Genomic DNA, 10,035 nt, shown 5'->3' with positions numbered 1-10,035 from the left:
AATCACACGCTACCATTTAGTATGATCCCAAGCACTTCCCTGCCTGCTCTCTGATCAGTGCATACTGACAGTAAAACTGCTGCCTCAGAGAAACTTAATGCATGTTTCCTATAAGCCAGTTTTTTATGCCTGATCTGATAGTATTCTACAGACAGCATTTTCCCTCTAGGTCTATGTAGGAACAAGAGTGGTAAAGAAACAAATACTATATAAACAGCATTAAGGGGATGATACTTACATTTCTTATGTTCCCCAATAAGAAATACAACTGATGACTGTACTTATTCATTCAAATTATACTCGTATGCATACACACAAAAAACGGCAAAAGCTATTGCAGGTAGGTAACACCAAGAGAGCAAGAAACAAACATGCAGTTGATAAACATTATTTTCTAGCTTCTGCTGTAAGAGTGAAAAAGTAGCAAACTCTGCACAAAGGCATTATCTGAATAAGAGACATAAAAATGCTACTTGATAGCATTGCAGTTCTCAGTAGAAATCTTCTGGAAAAATGTTTGTTCGGTTCCCAGAGAAATCCAGTCCTTTTGTGAGATACCTCCCTTTTGTACTTTGCTTCCTTTTTAAAAGCCCAGAAGTTTAATTTTTTGAACTACAGAGGATGCCTGTTTAGGACTAAATGTGGACAGTCATACTGGGAATCAGATAAGCTGCATACTTGGCATACAGACAAAGAATTGGAAACGGTGATGTTTCCGGCTTCATTGAGTTCAGGTTGCCATTACAACATCCTGTCTCTTTTGAAAAGCTCTGAGTGTGGGGTTTTTTGTGTATCACACAATGTTACACAGCATGTGTTTCAGGAAAATGTAGACAGTAAAAATGTCCCCTTTTTTTCTGACATCAACTTAACACCACCAAAAAGTATGTGAAAAGAGATTAATTTTTTGCAAAAAAAGAGTGTGAAATGAGGTAATTGAAATGTCATCACTCAGTCTGTTAGTGAGATTAAATTAAGTGTTGTATGGACTGTATCATATTCCTTGTTACAAGCCCATCTAGAGATGGGCTTTCCTTGCAAGGATCTCTGTTTCTCCAGTAATAACATCAGTATTGCTTCTACCCGAGACATCACAGAGAATGCTTTGAAGGTCTACTGAAGAGTGCAAAGGTTTTCAAGAATGAATATGTAGCCTAAAGGGCAAAGTTCCAAAAAAGTAATAAAAGCATGTGAGTAATTTTTTTTCCTACTAGAAAGGAAAGATGTGATTCATGGAGTTTCAGTGGGCAGAGCAAGTTCTGCAGCACACAACAGCTGGAAAAATTAGTGCACCCTCATGAGAGCTGCCTTAGAACTGGTTTCTCTTTTACTGTTCAAGGATAAGGCTGCAGAGAAGCTGTAGAAATAGTGATGAATTATGCTGCACTGATAAACTGGGATGTACTAGATGATGCAGGAGGTTTGTCCATACCCATATAGAATCATAGAATCATGGAATGCTTTGGGTTGGAAGGGACCTTTAAAGGTCATCTAGTCCAACCCCCTTTATCATGATTAAATAGACCAGTGACTAAGAAAGGCATATGAAAAGAGGGTCATGTATTTTCCAACCACTCTAGTCACAGATTTCTGACAGTGACTTCTGCAATCCAGATTTATTCTCCAATTTTCCTACACTGCATGGAGGTCATGGCCTCTGTGTGAAGTACAAACTATTTAATGATTACTTGAAAAATGTCATTAACACCTGCACTGCCCCTGGCTTGATGCATTGTAATAGTGAGGGACCATCATCTCAAGGGTGTATTACCAAGAGAAAAAACAAGCCTTAAAGTAATTTAGAATTAATAAGCTTTGTTTTAGCAACTTTGTGAGATGCTTTAAATAATTTTATGAAACGTTCAAGCATGTTTAGAAGAAGCGTGTACCAATAAGAAACCATAACCGAAATTTTATTTCTGGTTTGAGTATCCCAGGACAGTTTAAATGTAGGAGTGAGCACACCACTTTTACAGTAAAACTGGACAGTATTTACCTGTAAAGCCCAGTAAAGACACCTCTGTAAGAAGCTTCAGCTTAAAAACCAGCATTTTTCCTAGTCAATATGCTACACTAGCTGTAAGTCCCGGAGATCTGTAACCATCAAGTCCTAGAGACCCGCAATCAATCAAACCCCTTGCAGAAGTCCTGGAGGGTAATGAACCTGTTGCACAACAGCAATATTTCAGGCCACTCGTACTTGGAATGTAATTTCCAACATAATGCCAATGAGTAAAAGCACTCAAACATTTGCTTGCATCAAAATCACCATGTTCATACAGCTGTCTGCAGTCTTAGATGCTCACCTTGCAATCTGTGCTGTGTGTTAAAGGGGGCAACTCAAATTCTTCCCAAGCCAAGTCCAAACATGCCGTCTGTACAAAGGGCATGGCTTGCTCTCTCCTAAAAGAAAGAGGGGTAATAAAACACGTCAGCAGGGAATGCCTCTGACTTTTTCAGTGCACCCCAAGCAGCCTTTTCTATCTGCTCAGCTGTATCCTGGGGAATCAAAAAGAACCTGGCACAGGGCAGAAAAAGCTAGAAAAGAACAGTCAAGTGTAACACTTTTCCTGGGTTATCTCAGGTCAGCCACTTAGTGTCTCACCGGAGTTAACATTACCCACAAGGCTGATGTGAGGACAAACACATTAAATGTTGTCAAGCATGGGAATAGGGTCCACATGGAGACAACATATTTTCCTCTGACAGACTTTTTTCAAACACTATGAGCCGTTAGTCAGAGGAATATATGCCGTCTAAATAGTCAGAATGACCCAACATCCTCACAGTAGACTGATTTACATTTTTCTCTGGAACCTTATTTTCCAGTAAACAATTACGCAACCTTTAGCAATATGCCTTCTAAAGTCTTACTGCTGTCAGATGTAATTTACTACTTATTCTTCTTATCTTTATTCTTACTTATTCTATCTTTATTTAAAAAAACAAACAAAATTATTTTTTTCTTCTAAGAAGCTGTCTTAGCATTACTAATTCTAACTCCTATCTAAATCAAAATGCAATAATTAAAACAAACTAATTCTTATACTACAAATTGAAATTCTACAATACAGTTTACTATTGGTTCCAGTAACTCTCATAACCAAAAGGTGAAACAAGCTGCAGAGGAAGCTGGAACAACGAAGAACAAAAAGATGCTTTTTTTCTGGCATTTGTGAGGTTTACAAAACCTGAAATACACTTCACAGATCAGCCAGGACAAGTTGCTAGCAGTTACTGTTGAAAAAATTTACATTACCTTTGTAGATATTTGACTACTGGTATGTTCTGCACATTCTTCTTTTCATGACGAATCTCTTTTTTATTTTTTTAAATTGTAGTACTGAAAAGTAAACTCAATTAGGATAAGTTATCTTTGCATAATCCTCCCTCAGCTTACTGAATGCAGAAATATTTGGAAATATATTAACAACTGTTGAATCAGACCTAAAAGTAAAAACTACTTATTATCATACTTTTTCACTTTGAAATTCACATTCTACACACTAACATATTTTAAGCTTCTTTCACTTAAAAATGTATGGGTTTTTTTCCCTGGAAATATTGATAACATTTTACAAGTTATAATATAACCTTGATGAACCCTTTGTGGAAATGCCTTGCAGAACAAATCTGCTGTTAAAAAGTCACCTTCAGAAGTTCATCTTTGAACCCTTCTGGTGTGACATAAGCTCAGCTGAAAAAAGCATTTTAACTCCATTATTACCAGTGTCAAAATTTATGTATTAATAGGACTAAAACGATGCATAAGATGACTGTCTCATGGCCCAGTAGTTTCTCTGTCACAGATCCCACTGGACACTTCTGATGAGGCATTTTACAGCTCTGGATGAAAATGTTTCCCATGCAGGAGTAAAGTGTGTACCACTTTAGGCATCAGAGAAAGGGTGGATTATGATGTGTTGTCAGACTGAAAAAGCCAATGAGGGAAAATGATTTTGTAAAAATATATATTCCACAAATTCTAGACATGCAAAGCCTGACTCTTGATACTTTTTCTTATTGCAGACAAGTTTCTTTATTAAGAGTTCTGGTGGCTTTCCTTCCTTTGTCTGAACTCTGTTTGCTACATGCCATTTCCGCTTCTCCAAACAAAATATTTGCAGACTGTAAAAACAATCAATTTCTGAAAGAAGCTCTTCTACATGTGAAGAACTAGAAATGTCTGCAGGCTGGTTTTTTTAGAATCATGTTTTCCTTCCTACCCGAAGAAAAATATCCAAGACCACCTCTCTCTGGACCAACATACTTTTTTTTTTATTAAAGGAATAAGCTATTAATTTCTGAGTATGCATCATTTCAGAAAGTATTTAAATAGTTCTGTACCTGTTAACATAAATGTTACATTTGGGTGAATTAAAAGCTATGAGAATTATCACTGTGGTAAACCCTGAAACGGAATTTTCTCTTTAACAGAAGTATGGTACAAGAAACATGGGTATTTTACTGTAGCATGCAGACTCCAGGGGACTTTTGCTTGCGTTGCCTTAGATTGCATGGTTCTGCCAACACATATACGGGTTCTTAAGTTTCATGAAAGTGAATATTCACATTCACTCAGAGTCACTACTGTTAGGTATACCCAAAGCATATGGACTGAGGTCTCTGCCTCTGTGCTGATGAGGACAGGGACTTATCTTACCTGCGTGCTGCAAAGTTATGAAGTGATCAAATGACAGCATAGTTCTTCCCACATCAGTTCTTCAGTTTTGACTATGACAATTCTGCAGTCAGTAAAAGTGCCAAAGATTTTATCACAACTTTTGCAATCCTTTTTCTTCTTTCTTTCTTTTTTCTTCTCCCTTCCATACAGTTCCCACGTCTGGAGTTCTGTGATGTCAGTAAAAAAACTTAGCTTTCATTTATGAAAGAAAAGAACTAAAAGGCAAAAGACTAATAAAACCTGTTTAAAACCTCAAGATTTTGAAATTACAAGTGCCATTTTTAGTTACATAGCTTTCTCCCCTTTTTCCCTGAAGCCCTCTTTTCTCTTTCTAAATTAATACATAAAGACTAAAGGAAAAACAATGTTGAAAGTGAAAGGATGCTGTTAGAGGTAGAGTTTCTAAAGTTTCCTGAAGCTGACTAATAAATACATGGAGTGGTGTTTAACTTGAATTACTTCCCTCCACAAGGAATACAATCAATAAGGCTTATGTTACTTTACTTGTTACTTATTTTACGTTGTCTTATCTTCAGATCTTATCTTCAGCATTACAAACATATTTCCAAATAAAAAAAATTCAGAGAAACTAGGTTTGTGCCAACTACCTAGAAAAAAAACAAAACAAACCACAGTGGAGGAAAACCATAAAACAGGTCAGTTGAATGAGACAAAGTCTACATTTTGTCACCACACCCACAAAAAAACGGAAAAGCATTATCTTGTGCAGCACCCACATTACTTCCCCCAGAGCAGGAGCCCCACATAGCCCAATTTCAATGATGTAAACAAGCCCTGCTTCACCAGACGATGTAGTGCTCCCATTTACCGCTGCTAATAATTGAGCAAGTGCAGTAGCACAATGGAGGAGACTTTCCTGTATAGTTTATTGTATACAAGGCCTCTCATAATTTTTTCTTTGCAGCAAAAGAGAAACTACTTTTAACAGTTTAAAAGGTTGGAAAATGGACAATTCGTGAAAAAGACAGACTTATCATAGGTCATCTTCTTCTTTCTGATATTAAAGCAGTAGATGAGACTGTGTGCCCTCAGCATAATTATGATTACACAGAGTAATTGTTCTCAAATTGTATTCAGATCAGAGGCTGGCTTACTTTTTCCAGGTACATTACTGTAATGAAAGATACTACGTCCCTCAAAATCTGGTCTTGCTTGAGACATGTAAAAATATTTTCTGCAGTTTGAAGCAACCGCTTGCAAAACAAACCCTGTGATAGAGTAGCATGCACTGGTATCACAGTGAACTTCATGTTGACATTAAACTAATAGATTGTAGAAAATTCTTTAGATGTCTGTGCATAAGTCTTCAATCTAAATTGTGTTTTAAACAAAGTACTGTTTTTTTAATTATATTTTCCATTAAAAAATGTCAATTTTGTTCAGGCTTCAGTAGGGGGGCCTGGAGGGGAGAAAGGCAGAAAGAGCTGTTTGCCAAAGATCTTACTTAGCTGACACTCTGGTTGCCAGTTCCTGATGACAGTAGGTTTGCCATGTGAACAAAGACTTTTCTGAGCAGAGCCATACTGCATAATCTCCAACCCTGCACAAAATCAAACCCTGCACAATAACAATTGATATTGTATCTGGTATGATCAGTATTGCCAATCTCAAAACTGGTACTGACCGCAACCTAAGATTTCTAAGAAATATGTTTCTAAAGCACTACAGCTTAAATTTTTGTTTAATCTACAGCTTAAATCTTAGCAACCGACATTAAACATTTGATAAATGGCAGAATTCTCAATAAAGTTTATATGCTTAATCTTGCAAATTGCCTCCAAGAAGGTGACAGGAGATACTGGGATTTACAGCCACTCAGCAGGATGCAGACATTGCAGAGTAGGCAATTGCAGAGTATGCAGATTGCATAATCTGGCCTGTAATTTTAAATCCAGCCAAGAGGTCAATTTAGTTAAATCCTTCAAAGAGAGCAAGCAAAAGATAAATGTTTGGGGAAGACAATAAAATTCCGTTTTGTAGTCTTGTCCTAGCATTCAGTATATTGCTTTGGCTTTCAGAAACACATGCAATCTGTGTTGTTTTTTTATTTTATTATAACCTGACTGTTACCGTAGAATGGGGAACCTGTGTAGATGTTGCATAGCATCTACTCAGGCACATCTTTGTGATAGTGGTCCACAGATTAGTAACACATTACCTCCTGGCCTTGCAAAATTATCTCCTGGCCATGCTTGCAAGACTTATTTCTGAAGTAATTCTAAATTGTTTCTCCTATTTCCCACTGTTTATTTTCATGCTTTTCCAATTAAAAATTTCACACCCATAAATAAATGTCTCCTCATTAAAGCCTCAAAAAATGTCTCCTTGAATGTTAGAAAAATCTGGCCAGAGTCTAATAAGGTCTTGATGATTCAGCTTCAGATACTGAAAGCAACTAAGCACCATCCCTGAAATGTATCTGAACTGCCACCTCAAGAGCTTTTCACTCCCTTTTTACTGTTTCTTCCTTTTCCCTGTTCTTCTCAAAGAGGTATTAGTTACCCTTTCACAAGTTGAGTGAATTTGATAAAAGCCAAGGAAACTGCTGGATCAGATATGTCCTTTGGTTATTTTACTGTTTTAGTTATTAACAGAAATAAATGAATGCCAAACACTAGGCTTTGAGAACATACACTTGGTTGTTGGAGGAAAGGAGCTGTAAAAGTACAAATTATCATCCAGATTTTTCTTCAGCCAATAATCAACATGTCCTTTCTGCCATAAAAACTTTTGCAAAGATCTTCCAGATGAATAAACCAGTGATTTCCCTGCATCAGAAGTTTTATTATATATAAAAGTTTTCTTATAAATCAGAGTATGGTTCAATATACAAATCCTTGTTCTAAACGACCATCACATTTACCAAGTAATTACCAGGTGAGACAAGTCAAAGTTGCTCTCTGCAAGTGATAGAAAAGGTTTAGCTCAAGGGAAAAGAGGAAAATATGCTGGATGATAATAGATGGAGCAGATTAGTCTTAGTATGTAAAGTTTAAATAGAGATACTTTTCCTGAAATTCCTAGTTACTCACCAGTCGGTGTTTCCAAATGCAAATATGACAGCTGATTTTTTTTTAATATCTACAGTATTCTGTTTTCTCATAGTTTGTGATCACTAACCTTTCAATTTCTGAAATCTCTCACTCCTACACTTTCAATGATCTACCAAATCCAGAAGTAGCACTTGGGGAATAATCTAGTACTAGCATATTATTATGGTAAGGTGAACTTTGGAGCACTGAAACCCTTAAAGGGCTGTTTGGTTCCTTTGCTCAACTGGTTCCTCTAAATTCTGCTTCCTCTTTGCCTTTCCCCCTTCTGTTGCTTTGCGGCTTCTGTGTCTCATACCATGAGTATAGGAAACAACAGCTCCCTCAGGAGTAGTTTAATAATTGTTTGTTTTCTTCCAATTCAGCATTAGGTAAGTGTGGGATGTACCATTAGCAGACAAGCCCTGAAGAAGGGTTGAGAAGGAATCCTGCAAAGGCATTCATCATGTCTTGAGATTGCTTTGATGCTCTACCCAGGATGACTTGGTGGGAAAGACAGAAGCCACTCCTATACAGGACATAATGTAAAGTCACTCAAAATAAATCGTCTCCACCAGAACCTCTACCATTTACACTGAGCAAGAACTGATAAAGCTACAGCTAGGTCCTAGATCAGACTGTCCTAGCAGCTCCATTCCTGTCAGCTGGCAGAGTTTAGCCATAGACTTTTACACAGACTTGCCCTCCACTAACACATCCACATGGTTTCCAGGTGGATAAAATCTGACTCACCGAAAGGTGCTGCATATCCAACTGCTTAATCAGGTTAACATAAGGTTTTATTTTCACCCGTTCCAGGGAGAGCTAACTGGAACTACAAACTAGCCCCTTCAGGTCTTAAGGCAGTCCACATATCCTTTTTTTCCCCTCCCTCCCCCACCCAAGATAAGTCTCTTCCTGGCCTAACTGGTTCAGATAAAACAGCTTTCAAGCTCCAGACAATTTTTTTCCAATTAAAAGCTGAAGATCTGACATTCCTAAACAGCCTTATTTCAATGGGATTCTCTCTCTAAACCCCATCGCTCTGTGTAGTTGTAGCAGGCTGACAGATTAACAAAACTCTGGGGTTCAGTCTCTCCTTAGAGCACACTAGCACTGTCTGTCTATCAAACCACTCCACAGAACTATAGGTTGTAGCTGAATTTCAAAAGCAGTGATTTACAGCTATATAGGCATCACTGTGCATTGACTACTCACATATATATGACTCCTTACTTTCTGTACATGAGCTAAGAGTACGTGTATCTCACAGCTGGAGCACAGAAGGCTCCATCCCACTACTCCAAGTATATGAAGGGTCTTCATTCTGTCAACAACAGAAAAGACTCCTATCTATACAAGGTCCAGTTTAGCCAGCAGCAATCCTGAGTCTTCCTATGATATGCAGCAAGGGCTTAACGAAACAATCCTGTTCCCAGTCTTTTGCCATTAGTTATATTAATTGGGAGGTTTTATGATGCAAAATTTTAATCTGAAGGACACTGTACTGGTATTGGAGAACATGGATGGCAGCATGAACATATGCGATGCTGGAAAATCAACACACAGGGCATTTGACTTATTCCTGCTGTCCATACATTCCAACAGCTCCGCCAGCACGGGAGAGCTAAGATGATGTAAAGGCTGCAGTGACCTCTTTGCATTATTGATACAAACATTACACACAATTCAACTTCTGCATTAGCTGAAGGAACCATATCTTGATAGGAAGGAAGAAGCATCCTGGAGACCCTCCTTCAGAGAATTCCACCCTTCCAGACTTTATACTGCAAAATCCAAATTCACTTATTTATCAAGTAACAAACAGATATGCATACATATTTTTATATATGAGTGGTTTTAGTATATACACACTTATATATACAAACAGTCTAAGCAATTAAATTGTGATTTTAAAGGCACCAAGCAGCAGTCAAAGTCCCGAGAAGCATTTGTTAGAAACAGTGCTCCCTGGGCATTGCTGCCCAAGACAGGAGATGTAGAAAAAGAGATGTGAAAAGCCGCAGCTCTCATACAGTATAACCCAGCTGCCCTGGAGCCACTGACCCTCAAAGCTGGGCTCTCCAGAAGCTCACCAGCCAAAGGGCAGAGACAGGCTGCGCTCTGCCCTAGGCAACCTTGTCCAGGCAAGCCCCACCAGAGCCAGCTGCCTCGGAGGGTCGCTCGAGCCGAGGTAGTCCTGCGGCAACAGGCGCTTTTGCCCCAAAATAAGACACGACCCAACCTCCCTACGTGCTCTGTCATCTTCCAGCTGTCCCCAGAGAGGTTCCGAGCCGGATC

The sequence above is a fragment of the Gavia stellata genome, chromosome Z (assembly GCF_030936135.1).
Source record: "Gavia stellata isolate bGavSte3 chromosome Z, bGavSte3.hap2, whole genome shotgun sequence".
Lineage (NCBI taxonomy): Eukaryota > Metazoa > Chordata > Aves > Gaviiformes > Gaviidae > Gavia > Gavia stellata.
The sequence above is the reverse complement of the archived record's forward strand: the minus strand, read 5'-3'. Positions refer to the sequence as shown.